The sequence below is a fragment of the Apus apus genome, chromosome 4 (assembly GCF_020740795.1).
Source record: "Apus apus isolate bApuApu2 chromosome 4, bApuApu2.pri.cur, whole genome shotgun sequence".
In the NCBI taxonomy this organism is placed as follows: Eukaryota; Metazoa; Chordata; class Aves; order Apodiformes; family Apodidae; genus Apus; species Apus apus.
In genome coordinates this window covers 41,838,778-41,853,642 of record NC_067285.1, presented here as the reverse complement: position 1 = coordinate 41,853,642, position 14,865 = coordinate 41,838,778, and the positions used below count along the sequence as shown (strand labels likewise).

General features: G+C 41.7%; 1 protein-coding gene across 6 annotated transcripts in view; it reads right to left on the bottom strand.

Annotated features, from left to right (window-relative positions):
• Positions 1–1,793, bottom strand: part of MAPK10 (mitogen-activated protein kinase 10) — a 123,328-nt gene extending 121,535 nt beyond the window's left edge. For 5 of the 6 annotated variants that reach the window (XM_051618800.1, XM_051618801.1, XM_051618803.1 and 2 more), the window contains exon 1: positions 1,399–1,666. The gene's annotated coding sequence lies outside the window, so the exon portion shown is untranslated. Of the gene's footprint in view, positions 1–1,398; positions 1,667–1,763 lie in introns of those variants that run through there. The other variant, XM_051618802.1, reaches the window with a different exon arrangement.
• Positions 1,794–14,865: the final 13,072 nt, after the last annotated feature.

Genomic DNA, 14,865 nt, shown 5'->3' with positions numbered 1-14,865 from the left:
AAACACCAGAGGTTTGATGCACTCCACTTTCCCCAAGGCACAGGAACCAAACATAGCTTACATGTGGGCAACAACGAGCAGCCCTGTGCAGTACCAGCACCATCCTATTCTGTCTTAATGTGTCTCCTTTTCTGAAGCTGGCCTTGCATGCCAAGACTTGTGTCCTCCAGCAAGCTGATTTCAGGCTTCTCTTGATAATTTACAATATACTAATTTGCATTTTCCTCATTAAAAATTTCTGCTCTATGCCATAATTTTCTTCAAAATTCGTGTTTTCATCTGCTGTTGATCTATCCTTAAAGAAGTCTCTGGCAAAACTCACAGTGAGCATATCAGAGGAGGGGAAGGCTGCATAGAGAGCATCATGAAGCTATGCAGCAAAAGGAACCCATGTAAACAAGCTTACAATCACTCAGCACACGAATGTTGTGAAACATGCACATCATGGTTCACTGAAAGCACCTCCTGCTTATTAACCTATGCTGTAACTCTTCATTATCCAAATAAAATCTATATTATTTCTAATAAGGCCTCTCTTGCAGTCAAAACCAACAACGTACTGCCCTGTAGCAACTGCTTTTCTGCCAGAGGATCTCCTTGCAAAGGAACATTGATTTCTCTGCAGTATTTACGGATTGTCAATTCTTTTTTGCAAAATAACTGGCCTATAGCCTACTTTAAACACTTCTCCTAAAAGCTCTTGGTAGTTCTGTAGGACCCAATAGGCTGAGTTGGTCATTTGCATCTGAGGGTAATGCAGAAGAATGATGATTACTTTAAAAGCCCACTTTCTTAAAAACAATCCCCACATTCAACACAGTTTGTCAAACACTAGCTCTCCCCACATACTCTTTCTTTTTGGCATTCAATCACATTGCAGAAGACTAAAGACTGGCTTTTGGATCTTCTAGTTGCTTAACATTATCCTATCTTCTTTTCTATTATTACAAATTCAATTTTTATATAGCTCTGTATGGACTATATAACGTGCTCGTTTCTACTAAACTGCAAGCCAAGACACCTCCTTCCCCCAAAAGTCCCCAAGCAGCATTAGAGGTGATTGAGGCTGAGTAAAACACTACTGTTTACATGAGCCAGCTGGTAAAGCCCTATCCGACTCCTGTCCATTATGTGCCTCTGCCCTGCTCTCTTAATCACCAGCCACCCAAAGCACCCAAACAAAAAAGCTCATACACACCCGAACACAGGAAAATTATGGTTCTCTGGCCACAAAAGGTACAGCTACAGCCTTCTTGCTTCGGTTAGCAGTTTACTTCGTTAACCTGTCTCTCACTCCCTCTCCCCCCTCCTTTTTTTTTTTTTTAAATCAGCAATCAATATTCATCACCCCACCCTGCAAAAGCAGTTAGTCATAGAATATTAGCATCAACCACCTACCATTCCGTGCTTGGCCAGCTATTCTCCTCGTCCAGAAACCTTTCCCCCAAACTGCGACTTTAAGTGGTATTTTAAAAATCACATTCCAAACAGTGCCAAGGAAGAGACAGGCTATCTATAATAATAATAAAAAATTAAAAGATGGGCAGTTGGATTCAAGGTAAAACAACGTTTTCCTCTAAAGAACAAAATAAAAGCCTGGGGGGAGAGGATAGAGCAGAACAGAAAAAGGGGAGGCAAAATGTCTGATAATAATGAAATAAAAGGAGGGGGGGGGGGGGAAGAGTGGCTTGCTGAATCACGCTCTTTCACTGCCTGGAAACCATTGTGCAGCGTGATGCTGGCTGTACCATTGTGGAACCTACCAGAGGAGACAGGCAGGGAGCATGGGGAATGGGGCTGCTATGGCAACAGAAAGGAGCACACTTGACGTCAAAGCACACAGAGGTCTCGCAGGGGGAGGGAGAGAAAAGTCTAATCTGCAGCGCCGGTATCTCCTAGTGAATCAGGGTATAGAGGAGGCTGCAAAGGGAAGCTGAATAGTCCTCTGTAGCACTTGGCAGCAGCGTGGGGATCTGCAGCGTCGGGGAGCTAGTCAGTGCAGAGAGAAGGTACTAACAGCAATGTGGATCTGCTCTTTTGCTTGCATTAGCTGCTGTACAACGGCCTAAATGCCCATCCTAAAAAAAAAAAAAGGTAATAAAGCCAATTACACGAAATTAATTTAAGTTTTGTGCTCAAGGGTGAAAATAATTAATTAAAAATCACCACGCATCTCCTTCACAGCTATTAAACACAGCTATTGCTTGCAAGAACAAGCAATGCAACTCTAAGAATAGAGTCCCTTAGAAGCCCAAGGAATGACTACAGATCTCCCCCATTAGCCTATGTTGGGCTCACTACTGGAATGCCCCAAACCTCCAGATTAAAAACTAGCCACTTCTAAAAGTTGCCATTACAGAGAGGTACTACTGCATTTTGAGCTCACAGAACAAGCAGAGTTGGTGATGACTGCTTATGTCCTCAAGTTTAAAAGTCATGCAGACCACTTTTCTTCATTTATCAAACTGCAGGATGTCTCCTTTCTTCTGACATAATACAGCAAAGAAAGGACACTGCTAAGGCTACTAGACTGAACTAGTATGAGATTCAGGCTGGGATAAGGGGTAGCTAGAAATACACGGTGAAATCAGATCTTGCTAGAATACCCATCTTCTTCGAAAAACAAACCCTTTCATTCAGTATATCAATTATATTGGTCAAGAAGAGCTCCAAGGAACCTGCTGCACCTTTCCTGCCAGTGATTTGAATATTCCACAGGCTTTACCACAGCCAGAGCCAAATACTGTTGTGTGACACCTGGAACTCGAACACAGACATTATGTAAATCAGGTCAGGTACCTGTTGCGTTCTGAGTGGCACCCAGATGCCTTTAGCAGGCCATACACTGACATATGACATGATCCATAAACCCTACAAATGCTTAATGTAACTATGGATGAACTTAAGTCATTGGCTGTGTCTGACCCCTGAACTATAGATTACCCACTCTTGTTTTAACTCTACTGTGTTCCTCCACCCTCCTTTCCTCATTAGCCTGTTTCTCCTGCATGTTCTGCTATCAGCACTTATTTTTTAGAAGTGAAGGTTTCAATCTTGACTTGTGTATCATTCTTTTGTGCATATATACATGCATGAAGGCCTGAAGACATTTATTTCCAGTGAGAAAAAACTACACAGTTCCAACTTTCCTACATGGTTTGATTTTGTTTCTTTGTTTTTTAAACTGGCATAAAAGCCCCATCACAAGCTAGCAATGGCCACAGCAAGTTCTTATATTAAGAGTGAAGAGGCATGCACAGGTACGTGACATGCCCTGAGAATATCCTGTCACCAGTGCCACCAATGTTCTGAGGAGGCACAAAGGGCAGCAGGGCACAACCTCCACCACAGTTTACAAACACGTGTAGAGCAGATGTAAGCAACAAGCCAGATAGTCTTAGTGTGGGAAGTAATGGCACTCAATAACCCAACCCAAACACTCATCACAAAAAAATAAATTCAACAGGCAGTTTTTCATTCCCTTTTTGTGTCTGTAACCATACCCTTCTTCCTCCCATGCCATGTCATATCTACTCTCTAAAGGTGTTTAAAACATTATTTCTGCTACCATCTAACTGTGATGTTTGCGTAAGAAGTACTACTTCTGCTTCCAGCATAGAGGAACAATAAAATATTTCAAGAAACCTATGAAAACTTCTAGATCCTACAGAATACCAAAAGAGAATACCCAGAAAAATAATGTCTCTTGTACTTACAGTCTTCTTTAACAAGACTCTAGAAAAAAGCTACTGTTAGGCAAAATACCAAAATGAAATTACCTCTGAGCAAAGCCTACATATTAACCTCTTTTTTGAGGGCAGGGGTAGCTGTTTATTGCAAAAACCTATAAAACCTATACAAATTGCTCATTTGGCACTACAGCAACCACATACAAATACAGGTATTACTTTATCACTAATCTGCAGCAAAGGCATTTTTTTCCTTAAAAATATGTCTGTACATATATTTCATCTGTAGTACCTAAAATATTCAGGATACATTAAAAAATACCTTTCCTGGAATAAAAGTGATTGTCTGTGCCAGTCAAATGGAAAATATCTTTGCAAATAGCATTAACTGATCCTGAATCAGTTAAGAAGGGGTTGGGGGTGGCTGCTTTTGACACAATTACCACACTGGGGGTAGGGAGAAGAAACAAAAGAGCCTAAGCTTTTGCAGAGGTTATGAGACTTTAGAATGTAATTAAGGTATTTGTCCTTGAAACAACAGATCTAATGGGAAACAGCATCTTTCCACATGCTGTTTTTTCCAATTAAAGGGATGCTGCTTCCTTGAGCTCAACAACTAAACCAGCATTTCATTCCACACTCATCTTGAATGATTACAGCCCACTCTTTAAGGTGTCCTGCTGAGATGGCTTACTGATGGCCAAGATATACAAAGATGCCATAAAATGCATTCCAGCCTGGAAACAGGCCACTGATAAAACACTGTAATGGCCTGACACAGCAAAGAAAATTTGAGCCAAACAAATTATTTTAGGCACCAGTTTCACAGAATAGCTGGCCCAATCTTAACAAGCAGACATGCTCTCCATGACAGGCAAGACTAGAAGTGGGTATGGTCTAAATTTAAGGTTAACTGGACTGAAGCAGTTGTTTACAAGGCAAAGACAGCTACAAAGGTCATCATGAGCCAACTAAATTCATTTCAGCTAAGCTTCCCTCTCTGTCCCTCTAAAGCACTCATTAGTGTTGGTCCTTTTAGTACAAAACTTCATCTTGTTCTACTTTAAATGTGAATTCCAGAAGAAGTACATACAATCTGTAACCAGTAGATTAACATCAGACTGTACCTCTGCACTTGATTTTCATGAGACAGACTGGGATCACTGAGGTTCTGAGAACAATTATGTTTGGAGTTCCTCATATTCAGTCCTCTATTTATACAAAGAAAAACAGATCACTCTAAAAACACAAAATTACAACATCAAATTGAGATTCCGGTCCATCTGCATTTCCAATTCCTTGTTTTACTGATGCTGTTTAGTTAAAAACAAAACAAAACATAGATGTAGGTAAATAAGACACTCTTTTAAAGAACTAAACACTGCTTTTAACAGCTGAAGGAAAGCAGCTGTGACTTTGTGCTCACCATGAACAGTTTTTATACGAACCTTCTGGAATTGTCCTTGCAGGGGGACCTGTGACTACAGAAGCTCTAGCTCTGCCTGGTCTGGAAGCACTCAGTGACTCACTGTTAACCCATATGAGGTCCAGGACTAAAACTGGAATTGCTAAAGCAGTTGATGCCATTGCTCCCAGAGCCTGCTGCACGGATGACTCGATGTAGCAACTCCTGAATTGTCCTCAGTTCCCAAACCAGCATATTAAAATAATCTCAAATTGGCAATGGCTTAAAGGAAGCTGTGATGGTTTAGGAGCTGCTACACACCCTGCTCAGCTCTGTCTGACTTACAGAGGTCATATTCTTCTCAATGGCTAGACAGACCAGATAAAATTAAGGCCACTTGCTCCTAGTGAGCAGGCATCTTCATGTTTTAAAGCATAAAGCAACAAACCAATCTCTAAACAAATTCTTCCACCCAACTCAGTGCTAAAGCCAGAACTAAGTGATTTCTCAGCATCACTTTCAGCCATGGTTTTCTATGATTCCATTCTGATGTCATGTTGCACTGTCAAGTGGAGCAGTGAAGAGGTGTTACAGGCTGTCTACAACTGCTAGAACCCAGACTCACTACACCACTGCCGTTCTCCCCAGGTCTATGACCACTCTACGTCAAATCAAAAAGTTCCTGTGCTTCAAAGTTGTTTTTCAAGCTTGAGGGCTCAATATATGAACCTTTTTTTGTAGTTCTCATTTGTCTGCAGTACAATCCCCCATTGTACTGAACTTCTCAGCTAGTTTTAATAAAATCCAAACATCTGCGATGCCTTAATTGATTTTATTCAATCTCATTCTCAAGAATACTTACTGATGAAGGTTGACCTGGACTTTATCTCAGGCAAAAGAATGATCTTGGATTTTGCACTCATCACCATCAAAAGACCTTTACAGTTATTGCATTTTTTTACCTCATCATTACACTAATGGCCAAGAGAGGCACTGAGAAAAGTTAAGGAAGCTGCACATACTCCTATCATCTCTCTTTTACCCCCTTCCTTCTATTATCTCTTCACCATCACACAATGAAGAAGAGAACATTTTAATCTCAAGATTTCTTTAACTTTGTTGTATAAATGGACAAACGTAAAAGAACTAAACTGTGGTGGAAAAATAACTATGGCATCACATTCACTTTCTGCTAACTCAGTCATTGAAAAACACAGTCTAACAGTAACTTCATATGGGCTGAGCAATACAGAGCTGCTGCAATTATGAAGTGTAACTGGAGACAAAGTCTGGTAACTGAGAACAGGCAAGAACAGGGCAGGGCTGTTTGACAAGTTCATTTGATTCATTTTTTCGTAAGGAAGGTTTTAAGTGAAAGAGACAGTGAATCAGCACAACAGATGCATCAGAAGAATTCATAAAAGACAGAGAGACTGATTCCAGAGGAGAGCACAAAGATGATCAGAGGGTTGGAGCACCTCTCCTACGAAGACAGGCGGAGAGAGCTGGGGCTGTTCAGGCTGGAAAAGAGAAGGCCTTGGGGAGAGCTTAGTATACCTTCCAGTGTCAGAAGGGGCCACAGGAAAGCTGGAGAGGGGCTTTGGATAAAGGCTTGTAGTGAGAGGACAAGGGGGAATGGATTAAAACTGGAAGAGGGGAGATTTAAGTTAGACATGAAGAGGAAACTCAATTACTGCATCTTTAGTGAAAAATATTTTAGTACTTATTCAATAACAGATGTATCAAAGAGAATTATTTCAGCATACAACACTACTGCCATTTTTGAAACCTCACCCTCACTGGTCTGTCTGCTGTCAAGAGCTGTATGTCCCATAAAACTCCAACAAATGAATGAACCCTAAAATGTACTAATATAATTTTGACTAAGTTTATAATGGGTGTTTTATTATCCTAATGACATTAAACATTACATAAAATGCTGAAGGTGCCATAAACTGAGTGCTTACTATGAAAAAGAAAAAAATTGTAATTTTAAATTGCCGTCAGAAGGCAAAAACAGAAACCGCTCATCTTATTTAATTTTTAAAATTGCCATTTTCTGTATTCAATAATTCTTCCAGAGCAATGATTTCATGCTCAATTTTCCCTGCAGAGATACATAAGGCATGTATCAAGGATTTAATTATAAACAATTCCAATACATTAGAGAACAAAACAGAATTTAAACTTGTTTCAAGATGCAAACTGGAATCAACCCCTCCCTCTCCCAAATGAGAACAAGAATTCTCAACCACCATTTACAATATTTCACAGGTTTACCTGAAAACCATTACATACTTCCAGCTGACTTCTGTGAAAATTTCTACAGTGTCAGTTCACTTTGCTAAAACCATAAAATTAAATCAGACTGTGACAGATGGTGTCCAGCCTGTCTGAAGATATTATCTGCTGTATAAATATTAACAATTTTAAATAAGCTGTGGTCCAAATATACATTTTGAAATAATACAGGTTTTTTTTACTCGAGCTTAAGCTTTGACCATGTTACCATGGCAATAGTATGTTCCCTAAGGTAGGATTTAGAACAGTTGGGCCAAGTAATTCTCTTGGCTAAACAGTGCTGTATTCAAAGTTGCTCACACTTACTGAAATGGGAAAAGAATGAACTTCTAGATCCAGTGAAATACATGGACTTCAGCACTCTGCTAACAGGTAGCTGTACCTCCTCTGCTACTGAAAACTCTGCTTCCTTTGTGACTACAGAAGCTTTCCATAAGCCTTTTCTTAGAAAGTCTTCACTGGTAGATGACTTGTTTCTTTTCTTAAATGTAATTCTTGGGTAAGCACTTGGGTAACTCATGCAGTTTTTCTCAACCTCAGCAGGTGATGCTTTGCACTTAGAAAGCCCTGATTTCTTGCATATGAGCAAGTCTGCTCCCATGAGGAAGCCAGACACTTCCAACTAAGAGTGCGGTTACAGACTGTCAGAATTAGCAGCACATGATCCATTTATTTTAATGCAACTGGGTTGACTGTCTCCAATCATTTGGTTCCCCCAGGTATTTCATCCCAATACATAATTTCAAAGGTGTGCTTGTTCCACTTTGAGAGCAGAATGATCACATAATGAAACAGCATTTTTGAGTGTTTCATTTCATCTCAGCCCTGACCCAAGAAATAGGTCAAAAAGATTTTGCTTAAACTAGGGCATTATAAAGACTGCAGCTCCTCAGGACAGAAACTAGCACTGAGGACTCTAGCATTGCTTGTAAGTTAAAATGAAGTGGAACAGCTACATTTTCATTTGATTTGTAAAAAAGATATTCACACCAAGACAGGTATGTCAGCTCCCCAGTGCACTGCACGTGGGATGCGTGTTCACCAAATACGTAACAATTCACATTACCTGCTTTCCACGTCTCATAGAATCACAGAATGGTTTGGCTTTGGAAGGGACCTTCAGGATCATCTAGTTCCAACCCCCCTGCATGGGCAGGGACACCTCCCCCTAGACCAGGTTGCTCCAAGTCCCATCCAACCATGAATGTTGCCAGGGAAGGGACATCCACAACTTCTCCGGGCAACCTGTTCCACTGTCTCACCATCCTCACTGAAAATAAATTCATCCCAATAACTAACCTAGATCCTCTTTCAGTTCGAATCTTACCCTCTCACTGTAAACAGCACCTCCCCAGCTTTCCTGGAGCCCCTTCAGGCTCTGGAAGGTGCTCTAAGGTCTCTTTGGAGCCTTATGTTCTTCAGGCTGAACAAGCCCAACTCTCCCAGCCTGTCTCCAGAGCAGAGCTGCTCCAGCCCTCTGATCATCTTTGTGGCCTCCTCTGGACTCTCTCCAACATCTCTATGTCCCTCTTGTGTTTGGGGGCTCCAGAACTGGACACAGGTGAGGTCTCTCAAAAGCAGAGTAGAAAGGGGGAATCACCTCCCCTGGCCCACTGGCCACACTTCTTTAGATGCAGCCCAGGGCACAGTTTGCCTTCTGGGCTGCAAATGCCCATTGCCAGCTCATGTTGAGCAGTTTATGACTTTAAAACACCATGTGTGTTATAAATAATGATAATTCATCCACTGGGACGAATTCCTCCCTTCCACATTAGACCCATCTGTGCTGTGAAGCTCTGGCCAGCAGACAAGCAGCTCCTCAGGCATGGGGTGGGGGCCAGGGCATTGCTGGCTCCAATGTTTAAGGAATGGTTGTGATGCTCTCCAATGCTGGCCAAAGGCAAGAGACTATATATTACATGTGACACTATTCCAGCATCAGTATGAAGCCTTCCTATCCAAGACACCATTGCCAAAGGGAGCTTCACCTGCTCCACCTTAGCAGGAGCAGCTCAGGCTGCATCTCTCACTTCATGTCATACTGGCTGGCATAGGGCCAAAGAAATGGAAGCAGCACCTGGAAAACTGTTTCCTCTTCCTTCCCCAACTCCAAACACAATTGAAGGTTTCTATCAGTGAAAAGAGCAAGGCAGAATGGACACAGCTGTCATTTAATATCACACAGTTTGTCAAGACAAGCAGTAAATTGAGAATCAATGAATCACAGAATAACTCGGGTTGGAAGGGACCTCTAAAGGCCATCTAGTCCAGCTCCCCTGCAATAGGCAGGGACATCACACACTAGAACAGGTTGCTCAGAGCCCCATCAAGCCTGACCTTGAATGTCTCCAGGGATGGGGCCTCCACCACCTCTCTAGGCAACATGTTCCAGTGATCCACCACCCTTACAGTAAAGAACTTTTTCCTCATGTCCAACCTCAATCTACCCTTCTCTAGCTTGAAACCATCACCCCTTGTCCTACCATTACATGCTCTTGTAAACAGGCCTTCCCCAGCCTTCTTATAGGCCCCTATCAGGAACTGGAAGGTGGCTGTAAGGTCCCCCCCGTGTCTTCTTCTCCAGGCTGAACAACCCCCAACTTCCTCAGCCTGTCCTCATAAGGGAAGTGCTTCAGCCCTCTGATCATCTTCGTGGCCCTCCTCTGGGCACACTCCAACAGGTCCACATCCTTCTTGTGCTGGGCGCTCCAGAACTGGATGCAGTACTCCAGGTGAGGTTTCACCAGGGTATTGTACAGGGGCAGAATCACTTCTCTCCATCTGCTGGTCACACTTATTTTGATGCAGCCCAGGATGCAGCTGGACTTCTGGGCTGCAATTGCACATTGATGGTTCATGTTTAGCTTCTGAACCACTAGTACCCACAGGTCTTTTTCCACTGGCTGCTCTCTAGCATGTCTTCCCGCTCTGGTTGCCCCAGCCCACGTGCAAGACCCTACACATGGCCTTGTTGAACCTCAGGAGGCCCAATTCTCCAGCTTGTCAGGTCCTTCTGGATGACATCCTATCCCTCTGGTGTAGCGACCGCACCACCCAGCTTGGTGACATTTGCAAACTTGCTGAGGGTGCTCTTGATGCCTCTGTCAATATTGTTAATGAAGATATTAAACAACACTGATCCCCGTACAGGTCCCTGTCACCGTTTTCTATCTGGAACATCAAGCCATAGACCACTACCCTCTGCATGTGACCATCCAGCCAGTTCCTTATCCACTGAACAGCCCAGCAATCTCATCCTTATCTCTCCAACTCAAGACAGAAGGATGTTGTGTCCTGACTGACAGGACTTTTCAAGTATCATGGAGAGTGGCTTGGCAACAGTTTAATATAATCAGAATAAGACCCTTGGAGTTGTTACCTCCATGATGTACTCAGGTGCTTCTATTACACAGTGCTATGCACATCTGCCACAGAAACATTTTTAAGCACCATGTTTTAGTATTAATGCTGTAATGAAAAAAACAGCTAAGAAAGGACAATATGCAAACTGTCCGAGCTCAACATGTCCATAAATCTCCCAGAAGTGCAAAACAGTGACGTGAAAAGAATATAATTCCAAGTCAACATAAATTTATTTCAGAACTGATGTAATGGCTCAGACACAACAGAGACCACATTCTCCAGGCATTCTCATTCAACTAATTTAGACACTGTTCTTCTAGCCCTTTCCACTTTTCTACTGCCTCAGCACGCTTCTCATTCATTACATCCTGCCATGTTGCAAAGGATGTCATAGAAACAGCAGGAAGGAAAGGAAAAAAAGAAACTAAAAAAACCCCACTAATGAAAATCCTGCCTAAGCTAGAGAAACATAAGGATCCCAATCTGTTTACCTCACTGAAAAAATAAACTGAGATGGTGTGATCAGTGTCTTTGAGTACCTACACTGAAAAGAAGTATCTGATCTAGACACTCAGGTAATTTAATACATTCAGACAATTCTACAGCCACCAACTTGCCTGTGAATCTAGGCAAAGCCAGAAAATTCAAGAAGAAAAATAAGTTCTGCAAGTTATGCTGAAAGCACATGGCTTATATCAATTTAATGTTGCATTATTTCTGCTGATGGAAGTCAAGACTGTAACCTGCTTGAATGGAAATAAAGACTTAGAGAACCTCTTATATTGACTGAGAATAGCTGGCAGAGGCCAATTCCAAGGATTATTCTTATAAATCATCCATTTATTTCACTGAAGAGGGACTGCAGCAGCATACTATGTTTTCATCAGGAAGAAAAGAAAAAGCACTTCAGGGAGAAAGTGTTCTTCCTCCTTACTAAGTCAAAAGACAGTTCACAAGTTAAAGATGAATAACTACTAAAATAGAGAATTGACTGATGGGAAAAAAAAAATTAAACCAAAGTAAGGATTTGCAGAAAATTCTATGATCTGCCTTCAAGAGAGAAAGTGAGGCTCTAAATCATAGTTAAACAACTGGCCACTTGAGAGAGAAATATAGCACTGCATCTCCCTATTTCAGGCCTAAGAATTAATATACTGTGGGGATTGTTTTAGCTATGCACATTCATCCTACAGCCCCCTTCTTGAGTGTTTTCACTTTTTTCTCCCTCCTGTTTTTTGGCTTGCTTTCTTCATTTAGCAACTTTATTACTTTCAAAAGAAGGAAACCTTTTAAATCTAATTATTATTGCAAAATGGGTGTGTTGGGTTTGATTGGCTTTTTTTTTTTTTTTCCCAAATATTATTAAACTAATACCTTTAAGCAAAACATTTATGGCAAATTATCAAATAAGCCAACAACATCTCCAGGACTGCTTCCATCAGCCCACTGACCACAAGATTGAAGCAGTTTGCCTTCAACCAGCTAAGATAATTCAAGTGTTTCTGGATGTAAAAGAGTAAAAATCAGACCCTTGGATAGCAGAACCAGCAAATCATACAATCATAGAACGGTTTGAGTTGGAAGGGACCTTCAAGATCATCTAGATCCAACCCCCCTGCATGGGCAGGGACACCTCCCACCAGACCAGGTTGCTCAGAGCCCCATCCAACCTGACTCTGGACACTTCCAGGGATGGGGCTTCCACAGCTTCCCTGGGCAACCTGGGCCAGTGTCTCACCACCCTCACACTCAAGAATTTCTTCCTATTGTCTAACCTAAATCTCCTCTCCTCCAGTTTTGATCCATTCCCCCTTGTCCTCTCACTACAACCCCTTGTAAACAGTCCCTCCCCATCTTTCCTGTAGTCCCTTCAGGCACTGGAAGGCCACTATGAGGTCTCCTCAGAGCCTTCTCCCCAACTCTCTCAGCCTGGCTCAAGCAGAGCTGCTCTAGCTCTCTGATCATTTTCATGGTCCCCCTCTCGACTTGTTATAACAGCTCTATGTCCCTCCTGCATGGGGGGCTCCAGAGCTGGACTCTGGACTCCAGGTGGGGTCTCATGAGAGTAGAGGGGGAAAATCCTGTCCCTGGCCCTGCTGGTCATGCTGCTTTTGATACAGCCCAGGACACAGTTGCCTTCCTCGGCTGCAAGCACACATTGCCAGCTCTCATTGAGATTTTCATTGACCAACACCCCCAGATTCTTCTCCTCAAGGCTGTTCTCCTTTCCCTTCAATGATAGCTTTATTTGCTATTAACAAACTGCTAACTTTGCTTTCTCTATCTACTTGCACATCTAGCTTATTTAAACTGTTAACATCCTGGTTTACATTCCTTGGAAGTGTTCTGAAAGTTTATCAGAGCAGCCTGGTTCTGACATGATCAGCTGAATGAATGCCATTGCAGAACAGTTATCCTGGTGACTCAAGAGATTTCTTTTAAACAAAAACCTTGTGTAACTCTTCAGTCCTTTCCAGGCCACAAAAGTGCAAAACCTAGCAAGACTGGAATCTCAGTGCCGAAAATAAAATGCTGGGAATGCAGATTCCAGAGTTGCCTTCTGCAACATTTAACATTTCTGTAACCAGAGATGCTATTTTTACTCAGTAACGCTTACTGTTCCTTTTTGCTTTTTTTGCCAGTAATAACTTACCACAGGACTAGTTGGTCCATTTTTTCATCTTCACAGAAAAGATGACACCACCGTGAAGTGCAGACACCAAATCTTCTTTATGTATCTCTTCTTGAAGAGGCAGTCAGACCTAAAAAAAAATAACCAACAATAACCTTTTTTTCATCTTTCCCAGAAGATGCATGGTAAAACATGTCTAATTTTTTTATACACTCTATTTTTTATCATATATATGCATACATATCCATCCATATATATATATATCTATATCAGCCCTTTTTGCACAGACACTAGTAATCCACAAAAGGTAGCAAAAAAACCCGTTTTTATTTGAATATGTCATACAAGCTTTATGATCAATTTCCAGAGAATTGCGGAAACCGTGTTTAGAATTTAATTTTTCCATTTTCAAAATCTTTTGCAGGAATGCATTTTCCAGACAGGTAAACACAGAAGCAACGTTACTATTCACTGCAAAACCTATCCTAGTAAATCTTTATGAGCAAGTCTTTTTCCTCACATTGCACACATGTCAATATGGAAAAATAATGCTCAGGTCAGCAAAGAGTACAGTGAAGTAGATTGAAGATATGATCGTTCCTATTTTGGGTTCCAAATTGTTGATATCCCCAAGAAGGACTTCAAAGAATATTTAGATTTCAATGATCTTAATACGCATGCTTTAGAACTTTTCTGATTCTTAGGCAGTTCAGAGAAGTTTCTTTACAGCTGAATATGGTATAATTTGGCTTCCAGCTGTGGAGAGAAAAAGACACTACTTCAGCTTTCCATTTTTCCCAGAGTGTTTCAGAATGGCTATGACTGCACATCAGCTTTGGGCAGCCACTAAAAGATCTCCAAGATACTCACTGACGGTTTTGCTCCTACGTAGCATGTTACACACATCACCACATACAGCACTAAGAGGAGTCAGTCCTCCCCTAGGTCCAAGCTAGTCTGCATCACTCTGACCTTCTCCATTTATCTCAGTGCAGCATGAAATACAGTGTAAATAACTATATATGAATAACTATATACATAGATACATGATCATACAACACAATGAAAGAGCAAAGCCAGAAAATACTAGTACTGCACAGCTCAAAACCATAAGCTTATATCATGGAAGCCCAGTGGCCTCTTACCAAAAAAGGTTTACTACACATTGTTGAGAGAGGACATGAGGCAATCGACCAAAACTGAAAGAGAGGAGACTTAGGTTAGACATTAAGAAGAAATTCTTGAGTGTGAGGGTGGTGAGACCCTGGCCCAGGTTGCCCAGGGAAGCTGTGGAAGCCCCATCCCTGGAAGTGTTGAAGGGCAGGTTGGATGGAACTTCAAGCAACCTCATCTATTGGGAGGTGTCCCTGCCCATGCAGGAGGGTTGGACCTAGATGATCTTTAAGGGCTCTTCCAACTCAAACCATCCTATAATTCTGTGATTTGTCTATTCTTGTAGGAAAACAGAGAAAGAG